Here is a 23,716-nt window from a genome sequence, read left to right as displayed (position 1 = left end):
TCCCAAGAGTGAGAATTACTGTCATAATGTAGTGTTCTTTGTCCAAAGCATTGAATACAACCTTATAAAATATTGTCTAGTACAATGAAACCTTGTCACTTTTACCAGCCAGGTTCTGTGGGAGTTACAGATTTCTTAGCTGTCCTCAGGCCAATTAGACCAGTCACAGGCACCCACAGTTAAGGCTGCTAGGATGTACTTGGGCCTCTGAGTGGCTGTCCATCTGTGCCCCTGCATAGATGAGAATGGTGGGCAGTCACCATGGTTGCTAAGCACAGGATGCCTATGTTCAGATCTCAGCTCCATCATGGAGGAGTGCTTTGTCCTTGAAGAGCTTAGATTATCAGCTTTTCCTGATTTTGTCAACTCAGAATGTTCTGGAATGTGGCTTAAAACCATAGTAAGAACACAGAAAAACAACCTAATTGCATTGTGAGCAAAAAACCTAATATGGCCATCTTTGATCACAATCAAATATACATGACAAGCACATAACAGGCTTTTGGATGCCATTACCTGTTGTAAGCACGCAGGAGGTGTAACCTCAGTCCTAAAAGAATTTTCAGTAAGATTATTGTTATAGAAATACTAGTAACGAAAAGAGTGATTCAGAAAGGTCATCCAATGTCATCAGGTTGTAAATGGTACAGCCACTCTGAAAAAATAGCCTGTAAGTCAGACAACTCTTTGGACCAATGATTGTTTTGCTAGGCATTTTTTTCTAAGAAAGAAAGTTGATTTTTATATAACCTGGGCAGCCCAGGAAAACTCAGTGCTCCATGACAATGAGAAGTAAGTCATGAGCAGTGAGTGCTGGTGTAGCACAGAGGAACACAAAGGAACAAGCTACCCGGAGCTCTACAGTCCTTGTGGGTATCTGAGTCAATTAGCTCAATCCTTAACAGTCATGTGCAGTGTGATTGCGTATGTATGGCAGTACTAAGGGGTTGACATTATAGAAAATACATACATGTTGGCATGAGCTAAAGCAGGGTAGGAAGGGTGAATTTCCTCTCAGAGTAGCATGGCTTGAGAGTGAGATGATCATTGTGCCATCATTTTGTCTAATGTCAACATGAGTGAGGCAGGTAAAGGCTTTGTGGACTCTGTTTTCCACAGGGGCCTACAAGCCTATAATTCTGTCAAAGTGAAGAGTTTATAGTGATAATCAACAGCAACCACAGAAAGGAAACCAAGATAGCAATGGGGGTACTAAACTCTGGGCAAGCATTACCTGGCCACAAAGTTAAGAAACGTAGGACTACATAAAAAATGATTTTCTGAGATCTCAACTTTCCCCATCACCTGACTTGAGTGGGGTTCTTATCAGATAACTTCATATCTATCTTATCTCTGTAGAATTATTACTCTTTTTTGGTGCCAGTTTTAGAGCTTAAGTTCAGGAACCTGTCAAGGAGATTTTGTCTTGAAGGGCATCACTGACTACCACTTAAGCCATGTCATCCCTCTGGCTTTTTGATGTTTAACTGGAGATAACATTCTCAAGGTCATTGCTTCCTGGATGTCTGTCCTTTATTATGTGTAACAAAGTTAGATGTTGTGATACACCTCAGTAGAGAAGCATATGTAGTTGTGGAACAGACCTTCTTACTAAACTTCTTTATAATGTCCCCTTGTTCTTACTCCTATGAAATTCCTTCTTTTTTCTCAGAAAAGACCTGTCTCTGCTTCAATACCCTGAAGAGAATGCTGAGGATGCAAAGGATAGACATGGCATGTGATGAACTTCACAGTACAAAAAGCAGACCCATGAGGAAGACATTGCAGGCTGAGGTCCCTTGGTGAGGAAAGAAATGGCTGGCAAAATTTCTGTCCCAGCAGAACAGGTCAGGTCAGTTGGGTGGTGTCAAGGAGGCCAGGATGCACCAGTCTGGTGGTGCCAGAGATTCGTTGGCTTCTGTTTCTGCTTGTGGTAAACATCTAAGCAAGATGCAATGTTTTCCACAGTGAGATCTCCGCACCTGTTTTATTGGGGAAAAGGAAGTGTTTTGTTAGGGTTTCTGCATTCTCTGTGACAGAGATTGGGTCCTCGCAACCCCTTCCTCTTACAACCTCCTTCAACAAATCTACTCTCCCCCTCCTCATGAACAATATTCTCTGCTAGCCATGGACCATTGGTGCTGTCTGTGGGGATGTCCTAGAGTCTTCCACACCCTCCCCAATGCTGTCTGAAGTAAGCATTCTAAGATATCCTGAAGAGCTGTGCAGGTGTTCCCATGTGTTGAATCCCCAAATTTAGCAGTATTAGTTAACTCAAGTCACCTATTTCTTGAGAGGTCAAATGGGTACTCTGAGCTATCCCAGATTTGTCTAGAGAAAGTCCTCCCAGGTGTCCACCTCTCCATTCTCTATTCTCTTGAGTGCTGGCCAGCAGCTCCTTCAAACCCACCTGCCAGCATGCTGGCCAGAAATCTAACCCGAGGACCATGTGCATTGGTTTGCAAATGGATTGGTTGGTTGGTTGGTTGGTTAGTTGTTTCAGTCATGGATGCAACCATTATTGTGGAGTCATGGGGAGCATGAGACGTGGGGAGCACGATGAGACGTGGGCTGCCTGTGTCCTTTGCCTTGACAGGCTCTTCCCTCCCTCTTTCTCCCCCCTGGATCCCTGAGTGAGAACGCTGCTCTTTGGACCTTCGCGTGCACCTTGGGCCCCAGGAATGGTCTGGCACCTGACCCTGACCTTGGATGGGGCAAGGGCCGCCATAGGCCCTTCCCTTTGTGGGTGCCTTGGACACTGGCGTCCTCTAAAAGTCTATACCACCCCAGGAGGATGCCCACTAGGATGGCCAGGCTTTCCCTTTGTCCTGAGGAATTCTATTCTTCCTTCTAGTTCCCCATGGGACACAAGAGACCTGTGGCCTGAAAAGAGGTATTATTACTACCACTACTACTATTGCTACTATTACTACTATGTGGGCAGAAGAGAAGCTACCTGCAAGGGAGGTGATGAATTTAGAATAAGGAAGGTTGGATAGTGCCTTGGCTGCCAAGAAGAGGAGGAGGAGTGGGGAGGTCCTGTAGTGGTTTGAGGATGGTACTCCCTAATAGACAGCACCAGGGGCTGGACCATCTTGAAAATGACTTGAGGCCATGGACTGGAATATTCTGTGTGTGTGTGTGTGTGTGTGTGTGTGTGTGTGTGTGTGTGTGTGTGTCAGTCCTGGGGCTTGAACTCAAGGCCCAAACTCTACTGTTTGGATCACAGCACCACTTCCAGCTTTTCTATGTATATGGTATGTTTGGGGTACTGGGAATCGAACCCAGGTTTTCGTGCATGCTAGGCAAGCACTCTACCACCAGGCAAAACTCATGGCCACAGAGTTTTTTATTTCACCAAGGAGAGAGAGAGAGGCCATTGTGTGCTGCTTTTTTCCCTTAAAATAAACTAATAATAAAAACAATAGATACAGCAGGTAACACGGGAAAGAAGGCAATGGATTGGTGAGGTTAGGCAGGTGTGTGGAAGGGACCTTAACTCTAGTGTTGACAGAAAAGCTTGCTAGTTTCCATGTGTACAGGAGCTTGTGTTCAAGGTATTTGTGCGTTGGCCGCTGCTCTGGTGCCAATGGAGGAGCTGGAAGATGGTGCAAGTGCCAGTTCTCAGACAGCCAGGGTTGGAGCTGGCCCTGCAGCTGCAGGTGGAGCAGAGTAGGTTCAGAGCCCATGTTAGTGCAGTGACACAGTTCTGCCTGCTCCCTTTCAGATGGCGTTCTGCCCACTAAAGTGCCCTGAGGTGGGTGCAGGCCCAACTGATCCACAAAGTGATTGTTCTTGGTCCATTATGGTGCCGGCCCTCTACCCTGTACACACACACACACACACACACACACACACACACACACACACTGCTCTCAGGCTGTCCCCCATATGTAGCCACACACACTCCTCTAGGCCCAACTGATCCACAAAGTGATTGTTCTTGGTCCATTATGGTTGGTGCCGGCCCTCTACCCTGTACACACACACACGCACACACACACACACACACACTCTGCTCCCAGGCTGTCCCCCATATGTAGTCACACACACTCCTCTGCCCTTGTCCAACTCTCTCTTCTGAGTGTGTGTGTGCACTTAAACCTAGCTAGCCTTTTCGTGGAAGGGACAGCACCAAGCCAGTTGCCCTTGCTTGCAGCGTCAGTGGGTTCTAGATGCTTCAGCTGCAATGAGAGTGAGAGTGGTTGGGAGCTCCAAGGGAGAGGTTCTTATGGGCAGGTTCAGCCAGACCTTCCCAACGGGTGTTTTGTGACTGTGGTGTAGGTCTGAAAAGGCAGAATGGCATGGTGTCAGAAAGAAGCATAAGGTTTCAGGGGGTGGTGAGGCAATGCTGTATGGTGGCTGTTTGAGGCTATTTGTGGTTCCATGGAAGATTTGGGGCCTGGCAAATTCCCAAGCAGCACCAAGCCCCACAGACTTGCAGCGCTGTAGGCTGACAGTTGAGTGAATGGAGACACCTGGGGGGTTGACAGAGGCTGGGCTTGCCTCCCAGTTTGGAGTGAAGGCTCTGGATCTGTCAGGACCCTCTCCAATGCCATGTGTCCCTTTGGAAAATTCCCCCTACCCCAGCGGAGGATGGATGAGGGGATCGTTGAGAGGCTATAACTCCACGGGATTGAGCAATGGGAACAGGAGCACCCTAGGAGAGCTCCCACTAAGACCACATGCAGCCAGCTCTTTGTCCACGTTGACTGGCATCCAACTCCAGTCCAGGAGCATCTATTTATGTAGTTGTGAGTAGGAAATTTGGGCAAGGGGGCCAAACCAAAGTGAGAGTCCTGGCAGTTCTTCCTACCTGCCCACTTGTGTGAGATGCCGAATGAGCTCCAGCAGCCCATGTCAGCCACAGCCTTGCGGGGAGATGCAGAGTTGCTTGGAAAATAAGACCCCTCCCACTAGAGGCTTGCTGGCAGGAGCTCAGAAGAAACACCACCACCCTTTGAAAGGGGAACCAAGGGTGTCTGGGGAGGGAGGGAGCTAGGGCATTGTGGAGATTGCAGAGAAAGTCTCGTGTGACTCTAACCTGACCCAGTGTGAATGTGTTGTGTGGGAACCAATGTGCATCCACGCTTACTCAAGTGAGTGACCAGTGCAGATGCCTAGTGGTCATACTAAGGCAGATGGAGGGCAGTGAGGCTAGGATTTCCTCCCACTGTTGAGTGACAAGTTCAGCCAAATGAGGGCTCTGCGTCTGCAGGGAACCCTGTCCTTTGCCATCTGACCCTGTAGGGGACTCACAGTACTGGGCCGGCCAAGACGAAACTCCACCTGGCCAAGTGATGTGTGAGCCTGGAGTTGCGTGAGTTCTCTGTGGGCACCAGTAGCCAGCTCTTCTGTCCATATAGATATGGCTTCTAGCACCAATCTAAGCTCTGCACTTCCATGCAGGCATGATAGGAAGCCACCTAGCAACTGGAAAAAAATGTGGGCATAGGGACCACAGCAGAGTGAGGGTCTTGGTGATTCTTGCCACATGACCCCTGGGTGAAACCCTAGGTGAGCTGTGGCTGGCACTGTCAAGTACTCATAGGGCTTCTTGGCTGCAGCACAGTGCCTTTATGGGGGCTGAAAGGACTATGGCTATGCAGAAGGGTAGGTGCTCAGTACTCGACCCTCTGTGACAAGGTGCCCTGTGTCACTGTCCAGATGGCATATGTATCCTCCAGGGTCAAGACCATCATGACATAGTTGTCCTAGGGATAGGCTGTGCATGAACATGCAGAGTCTGTTGGCAGATAAGACCCAGCCTTCTGGAGGCTTGGGCCAGAGCTCAGTATAAATCCAATGTCCTTAGGATGGAGCACCGAGTAGAACCATGGGATGCACACACAGTGGGGGCCTACAGAGGTATGGAGAGTGTTAGGTCCCTAGCACAAGGACTGAGAGGTTGTGAGTGGGTCCAGGAGGGAGAATGTCAGAATGCAGCCAAGGCATGCCAAGTGAAATGTAGTTGGGTGGAAGCAGCTCTTGGGATGCCTCAGTCCACCACGTGTGGGCAGTGAGCTGCCTGTGGTGAGTGTCACAATGTGGGGAGGTGCGAGTAGAGGGCATGGAGATGGGACCTGGATTGCATTGGGCACGTGGCCCTTTTTAGTGATCTTCCTGAGAAGGATGTATGGGGGATGGTTAGCTAGGGAGTTGTAGGGATCACAGATCCCTCTGCATGGCCAGCCCACTGGGAGTGTGTTGTGTTGAATCAGTGTGCATCCATAACTCACCCTACTGACTGACCAATGCAGGTGCCTTCACTTAAGAGTGTCTTCATACTGTAGCAGCTAGAAGGCTAGCTGGTGTTTGCCAGTTGGCAGCTCATTTCCTGTGCAAAGGTCTAAAAATTATGGTATACCCATTTCAAAGGTCTACAGTGTTGCACATAGCCAGCTAGAACTTTGAGGGTGGCAGGGAGAGACATGATGTGCCTGACAGCACTGAGGTTCATGGACTTTGCATTGTTGATGGTGAGTGGGCATGCTTGCCTGTGAGCATGTAGTTGGAAATATGACAGTGAGGCCAGGATTGCCTTCGTGTTAAGTGACCAGCTAAGGCAAGTGAGGGCTCTGGATCTGCCATCACTCTATCCTTTGCTGTCCATCTCCATGGAGACCTCTGGCCTGTCCCAGAGGAGTAAGGACAAGGAGCCCAGAAAGGAACTTACAAGGCTAGGCTGGCCAGGGTGAAATTCCACGGGGATGATTGGTGGTAGCTGGAGCTCCATGGGAGAGCTCCATATGGACAAATGCAGACAGTCCTTCCATCCATGTGCTCTGGGCCTCTGACAGCAAGCCCCTAAGCACATGGAGGAAAATGCAGGCAAGGGGGCCACAGCAGAATGAGGGTCCCAACAGTTCTTCCTGCATGCCCACCAGGGTGAAACCCTGTTTGAGCTCCAACTAACCATATCTGTCACTCTCATAAGGCCTCTTCTGTGGTGTGCCATGCCTCTATGGGGCCCAAAGAGCTGTAGCTGTGCAGAGTGGTGGGTGCCCAGCGCTTCACCCTCTGAAGCAGGGTACCCTGTGTCACTATCCAGATAGCATATATATCCTCCAGGTTCATGACCATAAAAACACCATTTTGTGTTCTATGGGAAGGCTGTGCAGAGAGACACAGATTGACTTGGAAAACTAAGACCCTGATCAAGGCTTGGGAGCAGGAGCTCAGAATAAACCCCGCCACCCTTAGTATGAGGCACAAAGTAAGGTTATGGAATACACACACACACACACACACACACACACACACACACACACACACACACACAGTGAAAGCCTGTATCAGCGGAAGGTGTTAGTTCCCTGGCACAAGGGCTGAGAGGTAGCGGTTGGTGAGCCAAGGCATGGCCAGAAGGGGAAATGTCAGAATGTGGCTGAAGCATGTCAAGTGAAATGTCATTGTAGGAAGTGGGTCTTGTGGCACCTCAGTCCCCATGTGGGCAGTGAGCTGCTTTCACCTTTGGTGAGTGTCAAAATTGAGGGGAGATGGTATTGCACTTGTACAGGGCCCTTTTCAATACTCTCCTTGATAAGGATTTCTGGGACAAAGAGGGAGGCACAGCATTGGATGCTAGAGAAAACCCTGTGTGTGATCTTCTCCATCACCAGCCCAGTGAGAACGTGTTGTTTCGGAATGGATGTGCATGCATGCTCTACTTGAGTGACCAATGCAGGTACATAGTGGTCACATTAGGGAAGATGAAGGGCCAGCAAGAAGCAGCAGGGTATAAGGTAGGGGCACAGTGTTTGGCTGCTGCTGGAGCTTTTCCCAGCTCACTGAAAGCTATTGGGCCTGGCACCTCCCCAGACAATACTAATAGCTATGGACTTGAAGGTTTGCTGGCTGGCAGCTATGTTAAGGGGTGAGGCTTGGGGCTTGTAGAAGATTATGGTAAGGCCAGGATTGCCTTCCAGGGTCATGTGACAAGCTAAGCTGAGTGGAGGCTCCAGGGCTTCAAGTACCCTGCCCCTTGCCTTCTGTTCTGGGGCTTCAAGTACCCCACCCTTTGCCTTCTGTTCAAGTGGACACCTTAAGCTTGCCCCTGAGGAGGAACGACAAAGGGACCAGTAGGTATCTTACAGTTCTGGGCTTATCGGGCCAAAACCACCAGGTTGAATGGTGAGAACGGGAGCGCCATGGAGAGCTTCCAATAGGCACATGCAGCCAGTTCTTCCATCCATGTTGACTGGGCCCCTGGCACCAATCTAGGAGCACTGGCTTCAGGGAGGCATGCCAGAGTGCCAGCATCTGGAGAGAAACACAAACAAAGGGGCCACAGCAGAGTGAGAGTCCTAGCAGTTCTTCTTACATGCCCACTTGCGTGAGATGCCAGCTCCAGCTGGCCATGTCAGCCAGAGCCTTGTAGGACAAGGGCCTGAATGCTGGAGCACAGTGTGACTGTGCCAAAAGGGCTGTGACTGTAAACAGACAGATCCCTCTGCAGGGCGTCCCTGTGTTACTGGCCAGGTGGCACACATTCCCTTGAGGGCAGTGAGAATCATCATTCAGTTTTTGCACATGCAGGGAGATGCAGAGTCACTTGGAAAATAAGAACCCTTCCCACTGGAGTCTTACGGGCAGGAGCTCAGAACAAACGCCACCGCACTTTGGAAGGGGAACCAAGGAGGACCGCAAATACATGCACACACATGAACACACACACACACACACACACACACACACACGGGTGCATGCACGCGCACACACACACAGGGTGAAAGCATGGGAAAGGTGCTAGGTCCCTGGCAGCAGGGCTGAGAGGTGGTTGGTGGGCCCAGGACTTACTAGGAAGGCGATGTGTCAGAATGCAGCCAAAGCATGCCTAGTAAAATGCAGTCAGGTGGAGGTGGCTCTTGGGATACCTTGGCTCACATATGAGCAGTGAGCTGCTTTCACTTGTGGTGAATGTCTGAATTGTGAGAGGGTTTGGATAGTAGGCATGGGGATGGGACCTGGATTGCATTGGCACGGGGCCCCTTTCAGTGTTCTCCCTTTTAAGGATGTCTGGGGAGGGAGGGAGCTAAGGCATTGTGGAGATTGCAGAGAAAGCCTCATGTGACTCTCTCTAAGCCTGACCCAGTGTGAAGGTGTTGTGTGGGAACCAATGTGCATCCATGCTCACTCAAGTGAGTGACTAATGCAAATACCTAATGGTCACATCACACCGTGGGAGATGGAAGGCCAGCTTTGTTTGCCAGCAGAGTCAGGGTCCTGGCAAGTTTTTCTACATGCCAACCTGCTTGAGACCCTGGGTGAGTTCTGGCTGACCTAGTCAGTCAAAACCTCACAGACGAGGCTCTCCTGGTCACTCATAGGGCTTCTTGGATGGAGTGTAAAGCTTTCCTGGGAATAAAAGAGCTGTGGCTGTGCCTAGGGAAGAGTACCTCATATTTTGTCTTCTGCAGTAGAGTGCCGTGTGTCACTGTCCAGATGGCATATATATCCTCCCAGGGCGGGGCCATCATGATGCAGTTTTTGTTCTTGCAATGGGCCATGCAGGGAGACACAGAGTTGATTGGCAAAGTAAGACCTACCACGCTGGAGGCTTGGGAGCAGGTGCTCAGAACAAACTCATCTGGATGGGGTACCAAGTAGGGCCATGGGACACTCCCCATACACCTACATTGTGTGAAAGCCTACAGAAGGTGGGGGAGAGTTTTAAGAGGCGGTGGACCCAGGAGGGGATGTGTCATAATGCAGCCAAAGCACACCAAGTGAAATGCAGTCGTGTGGTGATGGCTCTTGTGAAACCTTGGTCCCTGTGTGGGCAGCAAGCTTCTTTGACCTGTGGTGAGTGTCACAGTGGGGGTAGGTGCTGGGTGGAGAGCATGGAGATGGGGCTGGATTGCATTAGACTATTTTGTCTCCTTGGCATGGAAGCCTGGGAGAATGGACAGGGAGCTAAGGTTTTGGGGGGATTGCAGAGAAAGCTCTATTGTAACTTTGTCCAATCCCAGCCAGGTGTGGGTATGTTGTACAGGAAGCGGTGTGCATCCCAATTCACCCTAGGGAGTGACCCACAGGTGTCAGGTTGTTAAACTGTGGTAGATGGAGGGCCAGCTGGTGTTTGCCAGCCTGTCTCTGGTGAGCAGGTCAGAAAGGATAGGGGGGCGGCATGTGACTAGCAGCGTAAGGGAGTGAGGGTGGGGCATGGTGTGGCTGCTATTGGTCTGTTTGTAGTCCTATGGAAGCTGTTGGGCCTAGCATCTCCCCAGACAGCATTGAGGCCCATTTACTTGAACTTTTGTTGGTCAGAGGCAGCTGGGTACACCTTTGGGCATGTAGGAGGTGAGGTGACTATGAGACCAGGATTGCCTCACAGTGTCCAATGACAAGCTAAACTGACTGAGGGCTGTAGAACTGCAAGGACCCTGTTATTTGCCATCCATCCCTGTGGAGACCTCCCACCTGCCCCAGAAGAGAAAGGACAAGGAGCACTCTAGGGGACTCACAGGTCTTGCTTGGTCAGGGTGAAACTCCATCTGACTAAGTGATGGGAGCCTAGAGCTTTATAGGAAAGCTTCCTTTGGGCACAGCAGCCAGCCCTTCCCATTCATGTAGATAGGGCCTTGAGTACCATCAAGAGAAAGGTCTTGGCATACATCAGTTCCCATGTGGGCAGCAAGCTTTTACCTGTAGTGGTTTTCAAGATGGTGGGTAGGGCTAGCTAGAGGACCTAGAGAATGGTCCTGGATTGCACTGTGTGTAGGACCCTTTTCTGTTGTTTCCCTGACACGGATTTCTGGAGGAGGGAGCTAACTAGGGAGGGAGAAAGCCCTCTGTGACTCTTCCCATGGCCATCCCAATATGAGTGTGTTATGTGGGAACTGATGTGCACCCACACTCACCAAGTGAGTGACCAATGCAGGTGCCTAGTGGTCACACTGTGGCAGATGGAGGGCCAGCTTTGTTTGCTAGCTGGGGTCCCATCTCCTGAGGGCAGGTCTGAAAAAAATGGGATAGCATGAGGCCAGAAAGAAGCCTGAGGGTGAGAGGGAGGGGCGTGTTTTGAACTGTTGGGGCTGTTTGTGTCTCCATGGAAGCCTTTGGGACTCACTCCTCCCAGGACAGCACCATAGCACATGGACTTGCAGGGTTGCTGGCTGACTGGTGAGCAAGGGGTCAGGTGTATGTGGAGAAGTGGAGAAATATCCATGAGACCAGTATTGCCGCCCCTCCAGTGTCAAGTGACATGCTAAGGGGAGTGAGGTCTCTGGGTCTGCCAGAATCCTGTCCTTTGCTGTCTGTCCCTGTGGAGATCTCTTGAGTGCCCCAGAGGAGGAAGGCCAGTAGGCTCTGTATGAGACTCACAATATTCTGCCGGCCAGGGCGAAATTCTATGGGGCGGAGCCGTGGGAGTGGGAACGGACCAACTAATGCCACCAAGCTCCTATGCTGTGTGTTTAAGGGAAACCTCTAAGCATGGTCAAAACAGAATTGCCCAGCTTACCTCAAGTTTACACCCTCAAATGCTATCACTGAGGGATCATAGCCCATCTCTGAGGGATCATAGCCCATGCACCTTCACAGCAATGCCTCTGTTCTGCTGTACTGGATCCCTCACACTTTGGAAAAGAAGGATAAGCACAGGTGTAAATCTTCCATGGACTGAGTTTTAGAGCTTCCTGTTCTGCTTTTGCTACTCTACTGGCCCTCAGAGCTGACCTCTTGGTGACCCGTGGGCAAAGGATATTCCTGTCCAGTGAGATGCGATAGTATGCCCTTGGCTACACTCAGTGGGGCCACAGGTTTTCTATGCAGATCAGATGCCTGCATGTAGGTTCACCTGGTAAAGGCTCATCTTCCCAGGGTGGAAGGACCACTCGGAGACTATGAGCACATCTGGTTCAGTGGCACCAGACTCCAGTGAGCCCTCAGTTACCCTTTTTCTCTACCTTCCTTTCTCACTCATGTTGCCTGTATAGGCCAGAATGCCACCATTACCTCTTTTTGCAACCACCACATTTCTGTATCCACCATCCTCCGACAGCCAAGCCCATTCCCTACCATTCCTACTCCCAGCCGCAGAGCCTCGAGAATTCAGACCTAACCTTGAAACGTATAATCTCTCTGCCTTTGGCCTCCAACTGCCCACTGAGCTCACTTAAGCCTCAACTCACTCAAGTCTCCTGTTCTGCATTCCCCACTACAAGCTGAAATCTTGCCCTGTACCCGGTTTATGCAAGCTGTCTCCCAGCCCCACACATACTAATGACAAATTGCTACTTCCTAGCAGAAAGAACACCCTTTAGCATTTGGGTAGGGGTTGGTGAAGCTGCCCACTACCACTCAGAAGCCTGACCTGGGAGAACCAGTCACCGTGGCCAAACTCACAGATCTTTCCATGACAAAATTGCTCTGCCTGCAGGACTAGAATTCTTGCATGTCTAAGATCCAGGGCTCCTGACAACTTACATCTCAGGCTGCCTTTTGCCACCAGTGACAGGCAAGCTGTGTTGTGACTTACTATGTCAGCTCTTGGCTTCTGGACTCTCAGCTCCTCCAAGACCTGCAACAGTTGGTCCTATAAGACAAAATATAAAGGCCAGAGGCAGGGTCAAGCCACATGTCCTCCTTGGGCTGCAAGAAGGGAAAGAACCTTCCTTACCCTCATAATGGTCTCTACTTCCCCTGGAGCCAACAGCTCCAGAGCTGGGTAACCTGTCAGGCCTGTCAGCCAGGGACAAGTTGTCACCCAGACAGACTAAGGCCTCTGTTTAGAGAAGGTAGCTGAGCTGGTAGTCAGCTGGAACCCTGAGCCTGGTCACAGGTGAGCAGGCAGATCCTTAGGAGGGACTCACAGCATCCTGATGGGGACAGTCCTCCTCTCCCATGCCAACACAGACCAAGTCACAAAATGAAACCCCAGGCTCTTCACCATAGCGGTCACCAGGCAGAACCGGAAAGGATGAGGAAGAACCTGGCCTGGCTGAGTGTAGAGAGGCAAGAGGGGTCCCTGACCATGGAGTCAAAGAGGACACACTGAATTGGAACAACAGCATCCTCCCACTGACCAAAGATCTCCATAAGCACATTTGGGCTGCAAGCCCTCTGAGATAGGAACAATCCAGAGACATGACTCACTACCTCAGAATTCCTGTGGAAATTCCTGAGACCATTGCAGAATAACTCAGATTTAACCCCACCCTGCTCAGAACTGTGGCAAGGTAGCTCCTCAATGGTTAGAACATCAAGTTCTGATGCATACCTAGTGACCACAGATGCTGGCCATTATAGGCCCTGTCAAGGTGCTGTTGCATACTTTGATAAGGACTGATCTACATATGTAACCTATGTCAGGTAAATTACACCTAGTTTACTTCTGTAACATTTTTATGCAGATAGTCTGTTATGCACTATGGTTTAAGGCATGCAATAATTTGTACAGTGGCTTATTCCCAAAATATGCCTTAGGCAAAACAAATGTTTTTTTTTATATAATTCCTTGCCTTGATAAATAGATAATATAAATTTAAGCAAACTTCTATTTTTATTTAGATTTCTACTTATTCACATACATTTCTCCAATCATTTGAAATAGCCAGTTTCATACTGTGTCCAAATGGTACATCAGTGAACCTAAACTACACACTGCTGCTCCCCATTAAGTTCTCTGCTCATAAAAACTCTGGAGAATTCCTCCAAGAAAGAAAAGCTTTAAGACTGTCCTCTTGCTAGTCTGCTACTTGTAGCCATTTGGCCAACTAAGCATCCTGTAATATATAAAGTGATGTAGTGAGATACTGAGATAAAAGTAAATGCAATTTCCCTGAAATTTTTATTAAAAATTACATTTTTATTTCATTTTAAAAAAGAGAAAAAGATAGGCATGGCGTACATGCCTGTAACTCTAGCATTCTGGAAACAGAGGCAGGAGAATCACAAGTTTGAAGCCAGCCTGGGCTCCACAGTAAGACCCTGTCTCAGAAACAAAACAAGGGGCTGGGAGTTTGGCCTAGTGGCAGAGTGCTTGCAGGAAGACCCGGGTTTGATTCCTCGGTACCACATACATAAAAAAAAGCCAGAAGTGGTGCTGAGGCTCAAGTGGTAGAGCTCTAGCCTTGAGAAAGTCCAAGGAGAGTGCTCAGGCCCTGAGCTCAAGCCCAGGACTGGCAAAACAAAATTAAGAATAGCATTAACTGAAACATATTTTTTGAATTTCATGGATAGTCGAATTTCCCAACCACTATCTTTAGCCACCTTTTTAGATAAATATGGAAATTTAGATAAAAACACTTTTGTTGTACAGTATAAAATGGTGTGAGAGGGTCTTCCAAAACACTGACATTAAATAAGCAGAATAAAATAGTTTGCAATGATCAGTAATGGAGTTAAAAAGTCACTAATAGGGTCTGGAAGTATGACCTACTAGTAGAGTGCTTGCCTAGCATGTATAAAGCCCTGAGTTTAATTGCTCAGTACAACATACACAGAAAAAGCTGCAAGTGGTACTGTGGCTCAAGTGGTAGAGAAATAGCCCCCAGGACTGAAAAAAACTGGCAAAAAAGTCATTAATAGTAAGAGTAGCACACATGATCTGTTATTGATGCTAAATTATCATAAAACATAATCAAGTAATCAAAGAGGAAGTTACTCTAATGACTAGATTTTAAATTGTGAAAACATTCTAATCAGGGTGGCACAAGCTCCAGGACTCTTTGTTTTCCAGAGGTAGGTTTTGTTTCTTTACTGATTCTCACAAGGGAAAAACCTCTCTAGGATCAGGTTCTCATTTTCCTAGTTTTCCTGAGTATGTAGGATCTGTAAGTGTTCAGCCCTTCTGAGCCCTTTTGCACTGTCCAACAAATCATTGAGAAAAGCAGTTAGATAATACATAATACAAAAAATGGGGGAAAGTCACAAGTGAAATGAATTTATAAAGACAGAACTCATTCCAGACATGTTTTTGTTGAAGGATATGGAGCATTATGTCATAAAATTTAGGCTCTGACCAAGTCTCTTCTGTAGGTAGCACACTGAATACCCTCATATGTTGTCTTTTATTCCTCTTGGAGTACATGAAGAGTCCAAAGCTAACAAGGATTATTACAATCAAATACACGTCGGCGGCTTTATTCCAGGCCTCAGGAATGGTGTAATCCATAGAACCATCATTGCTTGTTGCTATGTAACCTCCAGCCATAGGCCTCTGTATAGCGCTTACTGTTTAAAACTGAATTCTAGGTTCTCTGCATTTCCATTATGATTTGTAGTTATTTAATCAGCCAGTTTTAGAGCTGAAAGGCCAATGGCACTGGAACACAAAGGCCAGCTGCACACATAGACGGTTCCCCAGAGACCCGCTGGGTGTGGGAGCCATTTTACACAACCCAAACTGCTTTTTTATATATTTTTAAACTACCAAGTAAAAACATCGAACATTTGGTGGAGTTAATATTTTGCATATACGTAAGCTGAGAATTCAGTTTTAAATAAAATGGAATACTTTATCTGACAAAATTAAAAAGGGCTCATTATACAATTGGTCTCCGAGACATATTGTGAGAAATGAGAGGAATGCATGTGAAAAACTTGTGAAAAACTTGTGAAAATTGGCCGCCGCCAATACCGCCACCGCCTATGCCGCTGCAGGCGCCTCCGCCGCCACCACGGCCACCGTGCTGCTCTCGCCGCTCAGCACCAGGGAGGTTCGCCAAGGCCGGCACACCGCTAGCCCCATGAGTGCCCGCACCCAAGCCTCGCCCGTCCTGTCCCTTCCTCCTCTGCCCGGGCCCGACGCGGACTGGCAGCAGCGGGCCCCTGACGGCCCCAGGGGACGCTGGACACTGCGCCGGCTGCTGGGGCGCCGCCACCACGGCCCTCTCTCCCTCACGTTACCAGGCCACGGCAGTCTGAAGGCCGTGGCCGCCGAGCCTCGGCCCCATCTCGCCCACCCCGCTCCCGCCCAGCCCACGCCAGCCATCGGCCCTGCCAGCCCTCGGGGCTCGGCGCTGCCCGGGGACGGCCACGGGGAGGGCCGAGTCCCCGAAGATTCCACGGGACCACAGATGGTCCCGACGGCGGCCACACACACCGCGTCCTTCCCTCCCACCCTCGCCCTCACCCTCGCCCTCACGCTCCTTGCCGGCCCCCCGTGGCCGCCCGTGTCTTGGCAGAGCAGCACGTGGGACATTGGCCGGCGCACCGGACACGCCGGCTGCAGCTCCGTCCGCATCAGGGTGACCGTGAGGCGCCGCCGCTCCTCAATCACCTGGGTGAGCCTGGCTGCGCGTTGGCTCCTCCAAGGACGCCCAGTCCCCCGGGCCACACTCACCCTGGGCCGGGCGTGGACAGGGACACACAGGGGCCGGTGGCAGGGCCCGGAGGGCGGGGGGCCTTCTCTGACCGCCCCACAACGCCCAAGCTCCCCCTCCGCACCCCTGCACTTTCCTTGGGTGGGTGGGTGGGGGAGGCCAACGCAAGAGAGTCCAGCGCCCAGCGCCATTCGGGCCCCACCTCCGTGCCCGCTCTGCAGACCCGCCCACACCTCGGGACACTCGCCACAGGGCAAGGCAGCTGGCTGGCCGCACGCCCATAGACCCAGGGAGCCCAAGAGCCACCTCCACGTGACCGCGGTGCACTTGGCACCACGTTCTCACCGGGCCCCTGAGCCCTCCTGCCTGCCGGGGACCTATCGCCTCCCCCACCTTCTGTGGGCTTTCACCATCCAGCATCAGGGTGCAGGCTCGCCTCCTGCAAAATCTCAGGCCATGCTTGCTCCTGCAGGCTCTCAGCCTGTCTGCTCATGTGGACACACGCGCACATTCACTGGCTCATGGGTCTCCCGGGACCCTCCTTGGTGCCCCACCCTGAGGGCAGTTGGGTTTCTTGGGCGCTCCCGCCCCATAGCCTCCAGCGGGGCGGGCCTTCCTCTGCCAACCGTTCTGGGTCTCCCCCAACAGAGCGCCAGCGGCATGAAGGTCCTGCATGTGGAAAAAAGCTGCAGCGTCCAGAATTGGACGGTGGCACGAGGCACCCAGGGGCAAGGGCCACACTACCAGTCACCCGATACCCTGAGCAGCCATGGCTCTCGGGCACCCCCCCCCCCCCCGTGGAGGCGCCGTGCTGCAGCCAAGAGGCCCTGCGTGTGACCAGGTGGGCCTCCTCCAGCCGGGCTCTGGCCAAGCTGGGCGACCACGGCTCCTTCAGGGTCTCTGGCCCGGGCGGGCGTGCGGGGAGAGCCGCCGGGACCCTCATCCTGCCGAGGGCCCTTAGCCCGCATTTTCCCTCCAGGAGCTCGCTGGCCCTCCGCAACACCCACCTCGCGCTGCAGAGCCTGGACCCGTGCCACACGCCCCGTGCGCAGGGCCTCCAGGGAGGCCCGCACGGGCCCATCCGGACCTCTCCCACCGGCCGCTCACATCGTTCATCCCTGTGGTCTTTCTCCCTGGCCCGCCACGGCCTGTGAGTCCCCTCTGTCCCGGGCCCCTGTACCTCCGTCCTTCCTCCTCTGGGGCCAGCGCCCAGGGCCCTCACCCCACACTGGCAGGCCATCGGGGCCCCACCGCCACCGTCGCTGCCCCCTACAGGTGCACAGGCTGGCCCGCACACTCACCTGCGGACCAGGACACCTTTCCACGGGACCACACACGGCCTCCACAGCGGCCACTCACCATGCTCCTCCCTGCCTGCCTCACTCTTCTCGCCGTCCTCACGCCACTCCCTCTCTTGGCAGACCTGCGCCACACTCCCAAAACCCCTGCGGGCCAAGGCCGGCCGCACCAGGCCAGAGGAGACTGTGCCGCACAGCTCCCAGCTCTCAGGTCCCTCTCTGGTCGGTTGGAGCATCTGGAGCCCACTGATGCACAGGCTGCAGGTGAGGGCCGCCACCTCCCTCCAAGGAAGGGACAGTCAGCCTTGGGCACACACACCAGCGACCACACGCCCTCCCACACACACACGCGACACAGGGCTGGGCCAGGGCAGAGGGCTGTGGGTTTCTATGTATGTGGGGGAGGACCGGGAGGAATGTTGGGGGCAAAATGGGAGGGGGCGGGAGCTCCAAAATCGTGGCAGGACCCACCACCATCACGTCGGAGTTTCCGTCTATCACCGGGAGCCACAGTTAGCAGAGCTCGGCCCAGGCCGCAAGGAAGCAGACAGGAATGTTTTGTCCCAGCACCCACACAAGCTCAGGACTGACTCTCTCTCTCTCTCTTTCTCTCTCTCTCTCTCTCTCGCTCTCGCTCTCCCTCTCGCTCTCGCTCTCCCTCTCACTCTCTGTCCCTTTGCAGCTGAGGGGACAGCTCCTGCCCCAGCTGTGCGAGCATCCGCTGACCTCCTACCGCCACTGCCACTGCTAGTGGCAACAGCAGGCACCACAGTCACCTTGAAGCCAAGCAGCTGTCCACACCTAGACCTGCCTGAGGATTCCTCAGACAACGCCAAGCCTAAGCTTCCCCGGCTCCAGCTTCTTCCACTCACCTAGCAGCCCTGTTCCTCAATCATCCTCTGCCTTCCCTACTTAGGACTCCACTATTTATATACTGGGGTTTTTTTGGAGTATTAGTATTATTAAAATTGATTTCAAACGAAAACCAAGGCACACCGTAAACTCTGTGGTGAAATATGCATAGGCATGCGTGTGCCTAGGCGCAGAAACACACACACACACACACACACACACACACACACCCCAATTCCAATTGGTGGCCTAAAGCTTTTTCTGGTGGTACAGCCCCCAGCACTGTCTTCTTGGGAGCAGAGTCCTCCAACCATTCCTCTTTACGGGACCTCCCCACTCCTCTCCTCCTCATGTGGCCACCGAGGGAGCAGACAGCCTTCCTCATTCTAGAACCATCCCGCCATCGTGCTGGTGACTTTTTATCTGCACACATAGCATTCGTCCTCCTCTTTGCTCTTGTCGCGGGAATAGGCTGTAATTCTCGTCCCAAGTCTGTGTCCCAAGGGGAACCGGAAAGAAGAACAGAATTCCCTGGGGCAAAGGGAAAGCCTGGCCATCCTAGTGGGCATCCTTCCGGGGTAGCATGAACTTTCAGAGGACGCCAGTGTCCAAGTCACACACAAAGGGAAGGGCCTATGGCGGCCCTTGTCCCGTCCAAGGTCCGGGTCAAGTGCCAGATCATTCCTGGGGCCCGAGGCGCACGCCAAGGTCCAAAGAACAGCGTTCTCTCTTGGGGATCCAGGAGGGAGAAAGAGGGAGGGAAGAGCCTGTCAAGGCAAAGGACACGGGCGGCCCACGTCTCATCGTGCTCCCCGTGTCCACGCGCACACGCACGGTCAGCATCCCCAAACAACCTGGGGGTGGCCCAACGCCCACGCGCCTCGGGGTTCTTTTCTGGCCAGCACGCTGGCAGGTGGCTCTGAAGGAGCTGCTGGCCAGTACTCAAGGGAATAAAGAATGGGGGGAGAGTCTACACCTGGGCAGGACTCTCACTACACAGACCCATAGCTGGGAGACACAGGAGGAGGAAGATGAGGCCGTGGAGTGGAAGGAGGAGAGGAGGAGGAGGAGGAGGAGAGGAGGAGGAGGAGGAGGAAGAGGAGGAGGAGAAGGAGGGGGGCGCAGGCCAGATCTCTGTCTCCGAGAATGCAGGAAGCCTCCCCTACAATAAAATAAATTTAATTTGGAAAACAAATTGCAAGCAAGAAAGAGAAAAGAATCAAGGAAGCCTGGCATAAATACTTCCTGTCCCCTGACAAGGCAGTTGTGGGGCTCTCGAGGTGGAAAGCGCCACATGGACCTTACAGGGTTCACCTGGGAGCAGACACAGGGGCCCAACAATCCCTGGCCACACATGACACAGACACACTGTCCCAGGAGACAAAGGCCATCCCGACAGCTGACCCAGCCGACCGGGACACCAAGGTCCCGACCAGCTGAGCTGGGACAGAAATGCTGCCGGCCATTCCTTTCTTCACCCAGAAAGCTCAGGCTGCCATGTCTTCCTTGCGGTCCCCGTTTTCCCCGGGGAAGGGCCTGCTAGCCCCTCCACCCTGGGCTCACACTGGAGACGAAGAAACAGGCGGTGTTTCCGCTCTAAGGGCGCTCAAGGGGAGGGAGGCAGGGACTGTTCTTCCAGGGAAAGAAGGAGCTGGAACAGGGCGAGAAGAGAACTAAGCCACGCAAGGTTGGATGGCTGTCTGCTCCATAGCCACGTGTGCTCCCAAGTGGAGTTTTGGCCCAAGCCCTCCCTCTCCATCAATCCAGGCTCCCTCTTTCTCTGGTGGGTAAGACTGGTCTGAAGAGAGTTTCTGGTGGCATCGTGTTTGTCTCTCGCTCGATCCCCTTGCCCCTGTCTTCCTTTCTCCTCTTCTCCACACCCCTCCGTGCAACACCACCCCAGAATTGCTTTCCTAGCTTTGCCAGCAAGGGGATCACAGAAGTGATCTCATTTGGCTAACCCAAATATGAAGGATATTCCAAATAGTGCAGGACAGAGACTACTGAGGGCCAAGGCTGTCGGGCAATGGCACACTTGCTCCCAGGTAAGGCCACTATTCCACCTTGTCCCTCCGCTAGCCCCTGCTTCTTGGCTTGCTAGCAAAACCCCCAAGGGACCAAATGTCTCTGCCCTCGCCTACTGCCAGCTATGGCATTAGAGCATTGCAGACAGCAGACTCGTTCTGTCCTTCCTTCCTTCCTTCCTCTCTTTCTGCCTTTCTGCCATTTGCCTTCCTGCCTGCCTGCTTTCCTACCTTCCTTCCTACCTTCCTTCCTTCCTTCCTTCCTTCCTTCTTTCCTTCCTTCCTTTTTCGTTCTCTCTTTGCTGGACAAATGGATAAACGGTTTTTCCATTGTTGGAAAAACTACAGTTAGAGCCCTCCTGCTATTACGACTCAAGTACCATTGAGGGTCAAGGGCATTCCTGAGGAGAATAAGTTAAATCTCCTCTGGACTCAGTACAATGGGACATGGCGCAGATTGGGGCTGGCATTGTGATTGGGCTGAGGGATTATGGGCTGGGGGATGGTTGCTGAGGGTGGCTTTTTCATCCAGGAAAGAAGGATCTGGAGCAGTGCCAGAAGATACCTGAGCCAGACAAGGTTGTATGGCTGTCCACTGCACAGCCACGTGTGCTCCCAAAGAATTTTTATGCAATCCCTCTCTCTCCATCAATCCTGGGTCCCACTTTCTCTGGTGGGTAAGGCAGATTCTGAATAGTTTCTGGTGGCATTTGTTTTGTCTGTCTACTCCCTTTCCTTCCCATCTGCTTCCCTCTTTCTCTCTCTCTTCCTTTTTCCACTTTCTGCAAGAGAACCTCTGAATTAGTTTTTCAGCTTTGCAAGCTAGGGGATCACGCACACGATCTCCTCTGCCTAAACCCAAGAGTGAAGGAGAGTCCGCACTGCATAGACACACACTATGGAGGGACCAGCATGATGGTCCCCCCAGATAGATGAATTAGAAACATGGCAGATGGGTGGTTATGGTTCTCAACTGTTCATACCTGTATATGTAAGTTGAATTGTGAAATGAAACTCTCTTGTTCAACTAATAGATGTCAATACAAGAAAGACATGCGATCAGAAAACAAATCACTATCTTGTTTGCAGCTTATGCCTGTTATCCTATGTACTCAGCAAGCTGAGATCAGAAAATCAAAGCCTGTCTAGGCAAAATAGAACATACAAATATCTCAAAACAGAAAAAAATTCAGAAGTGGATCTGTGTCTGAAGTGGTCAAGTGCTATCTTGGACAGTAAAGCTCACTGCCAGTGTCCAGGCTCTGAGGTCAAATCCAAGATGGGGGCACATAGGTACACACACCCATATTCCCCCCCACACACACACACTCTGAAACATACACATGGGAACAGATTCACAAACAAAATCACCATTAGCATTCAAATAAGTCACAGTAAGAGCCTATGAAAACTTGCATCACCAAAAGTGAGAAGATTTGATTTCGGTAATTTCAGGAGATTTAATACTCATTGAAACTTCAATTGCTTGAAAACCCAGGCTGTGTCTTATTTTTTTGTTGTTTTGTTTTTTTTTTTTGCCAGTCCTGGGATTGAGCTCAGGGCCTGAGCACTGTCCTTGGACTTTCTCAAGGCTAGAGCTCTACCACTTGAGCTTCAGCACCATGTCTGGCTTTTTTCTATGTGGTACCGAGGAATCGAACCCGTGTCTTCGTGCATGCTAGGCAAGCACTCTACCACTAGGCAAAACTCCCGGCCCCACTCTGTCTTATTTTTTACACTGAGCTTTAAGGCAAGCTTCAACATAAACAACTCTGCACACATGACAGACATTTAATGACTACTTATTACTCACAATTTTCAAATGTCATTTCAAATAAAATGTTGGATGTGACTGTACAATAAGAAACCCCAGGAGTGGTGGCACATGCCAATATTCCCAGAAAACAGAAGGCCTATGAAGTCAAACCAAGCCTGGACTATGGGCTACTGGTAACACATTATCTAAAAAAATTCAAGATTATGCTTGCCAATGCCAAGCCAAGAGAAAGAGCCACACTGCTGTATGATGGTACTCAAGTGACATGGAGAGACAATCCACAGAGACAGAAAGTAAATCAGTGGCCACCATCTGCTGAGAAAGGGACTGCTCAGTGCCTTACCTTGTTAATCATGCCACTCACAACACTGGCTGTGTACAATCTTCTGAATACACTAAATGGCACTAAAGCCAACCCTACCCAAAACTGAAAACCCTATCTGAAAAATGATAAGGTGAAGAAAAGCTGGAGGAATGTTTAAATCATCCCTATCCTGGTAAATGGGTTACATTTCAAATTTTAAAACATCATGAAAATTAAAGTGCGAGCTACAGACGGGCTGGCAACATGGCCAAGACACATTTCATACTGAAAGACCTGTCTTCAAAAGAAAGACAGTGCAAAAATTAATAACAACAACAAAGCTGAACGTAAAGTTAAACTATATAGAACAGTCAGTCAGAAAATTTCTTTTAAAAATGAGATGGAAATAAAATGCTTTTCATAGAAGACCCCCAGCACACTGGCCAGGAAACCTTCCATTCACTGGCCATCCAGCTGTGCTAGTTCTATTGCCCTAGTGAGTCTTTTTGCAGAAGGGCTCCTCTGGCTGTCCAGTAGAGGACCCTGAGCACCAAAGTGTTGGATCCCAGGAAGGCACAGTGAGCAGCCTAGAATGCCCAAGCTGGGTACTGGGGAAGGAGAAGTGAGAGAGGAGCACAGATGGCCTTGGTATCTGGGCATGTCCAGACAAGGGGCTGCTCCTCTGGCTGCTACCAGAGAACTGTAGGACAAAGACAACCTTAGGCAAAAAAAAAAAATAACCTGTTTGGAACATCAGACAGGCAAATGAAAACAACCAAAAATAAGCAGGAATCATGTTTAAAGTATGTGATAGACCTCATGCCTAACAATGTGAGGCCTGAGTTGAATATTGAGAGAAACTATGGTCTCTAGGTTCTCTTTGTTTCATGTTCCCTCATTTTCATACCATGTCTCTTCTGGTCCAGCATAAAACCCACCACTAAAACAGGTAGTTTTTATTCCCTAAATAGCGTTCTAAAAACCACATACCTGGGACCAGTTAGGTAAATTGCAGCAGTTATGATCTATAATCTAGAGCAGCTCTACATCCAAGTACAACAAGAAAATTACATGAAAGTCTACAGGGGACCAACATTCTTAACAATATCAAAATCCAGTGATGTTCCAGTCATTTTTATAAAACAGCCTATTGTGTTCACATAGCCCACATACCTTCTCCTACATGCTTTAAA

The 23,716-nt window shown here is 50.8% G+C and overlaps 1 long non-coding RNA gene across 4 annotated transcripts in view; it reads right to left on the bottom strand.

The window, feature by feature from the left end:
* Positions 1–351: 351 nt before the first annotated feature.
* Positions 352–23,716, bottom strand: part of LOC150064981 (uncharacterized) — a 54,072-nt gene continuing 30,707 nt past the window's right edge. For 2 of the 4 annotated variants that reach the window (XR_016534876.1, XR_016534875.1), the window contains 3 exons: positions 12,482–12,538; positions 11,465–11,579; positions 8,174–8,262 (listed from right to left, as the gene is read on the bottom strand). This is a non-coding gene — a long non-coding RNA (uncharacterized LOC150064981). Of the gene's footprint in view, positions 1,983–8,173; positions 8,263–10,862; positions 10,960–11,464; positions 11,580–12,481; positions 12,539–23,716 lie in introns of those variants that run through there. The other 2 variants (XR_016534877.1, XR_016534878.1) reach the window with 2 other exon arrangements.

This window comes from Megascapheus bottae, chromosome 3, assembly GCF_031878675.1.
Source record: "Megascapheus bottae isolate mThoBot1 chromosome 3, mThoBot2.hap1, whole genome shotgun sequence".
Taxonomy (NCBI): Eukaryota; Metazoa; Chordata; class Mammalia; order Rodentia; family Geomyidae; genus Megascapheus; species Megascapheus bottae.
The sequence above is the reverse complement of the archived record's forward strand: the minus strand, read 5'-3'. Positions and strand labels throughout refer to the sequence as shown.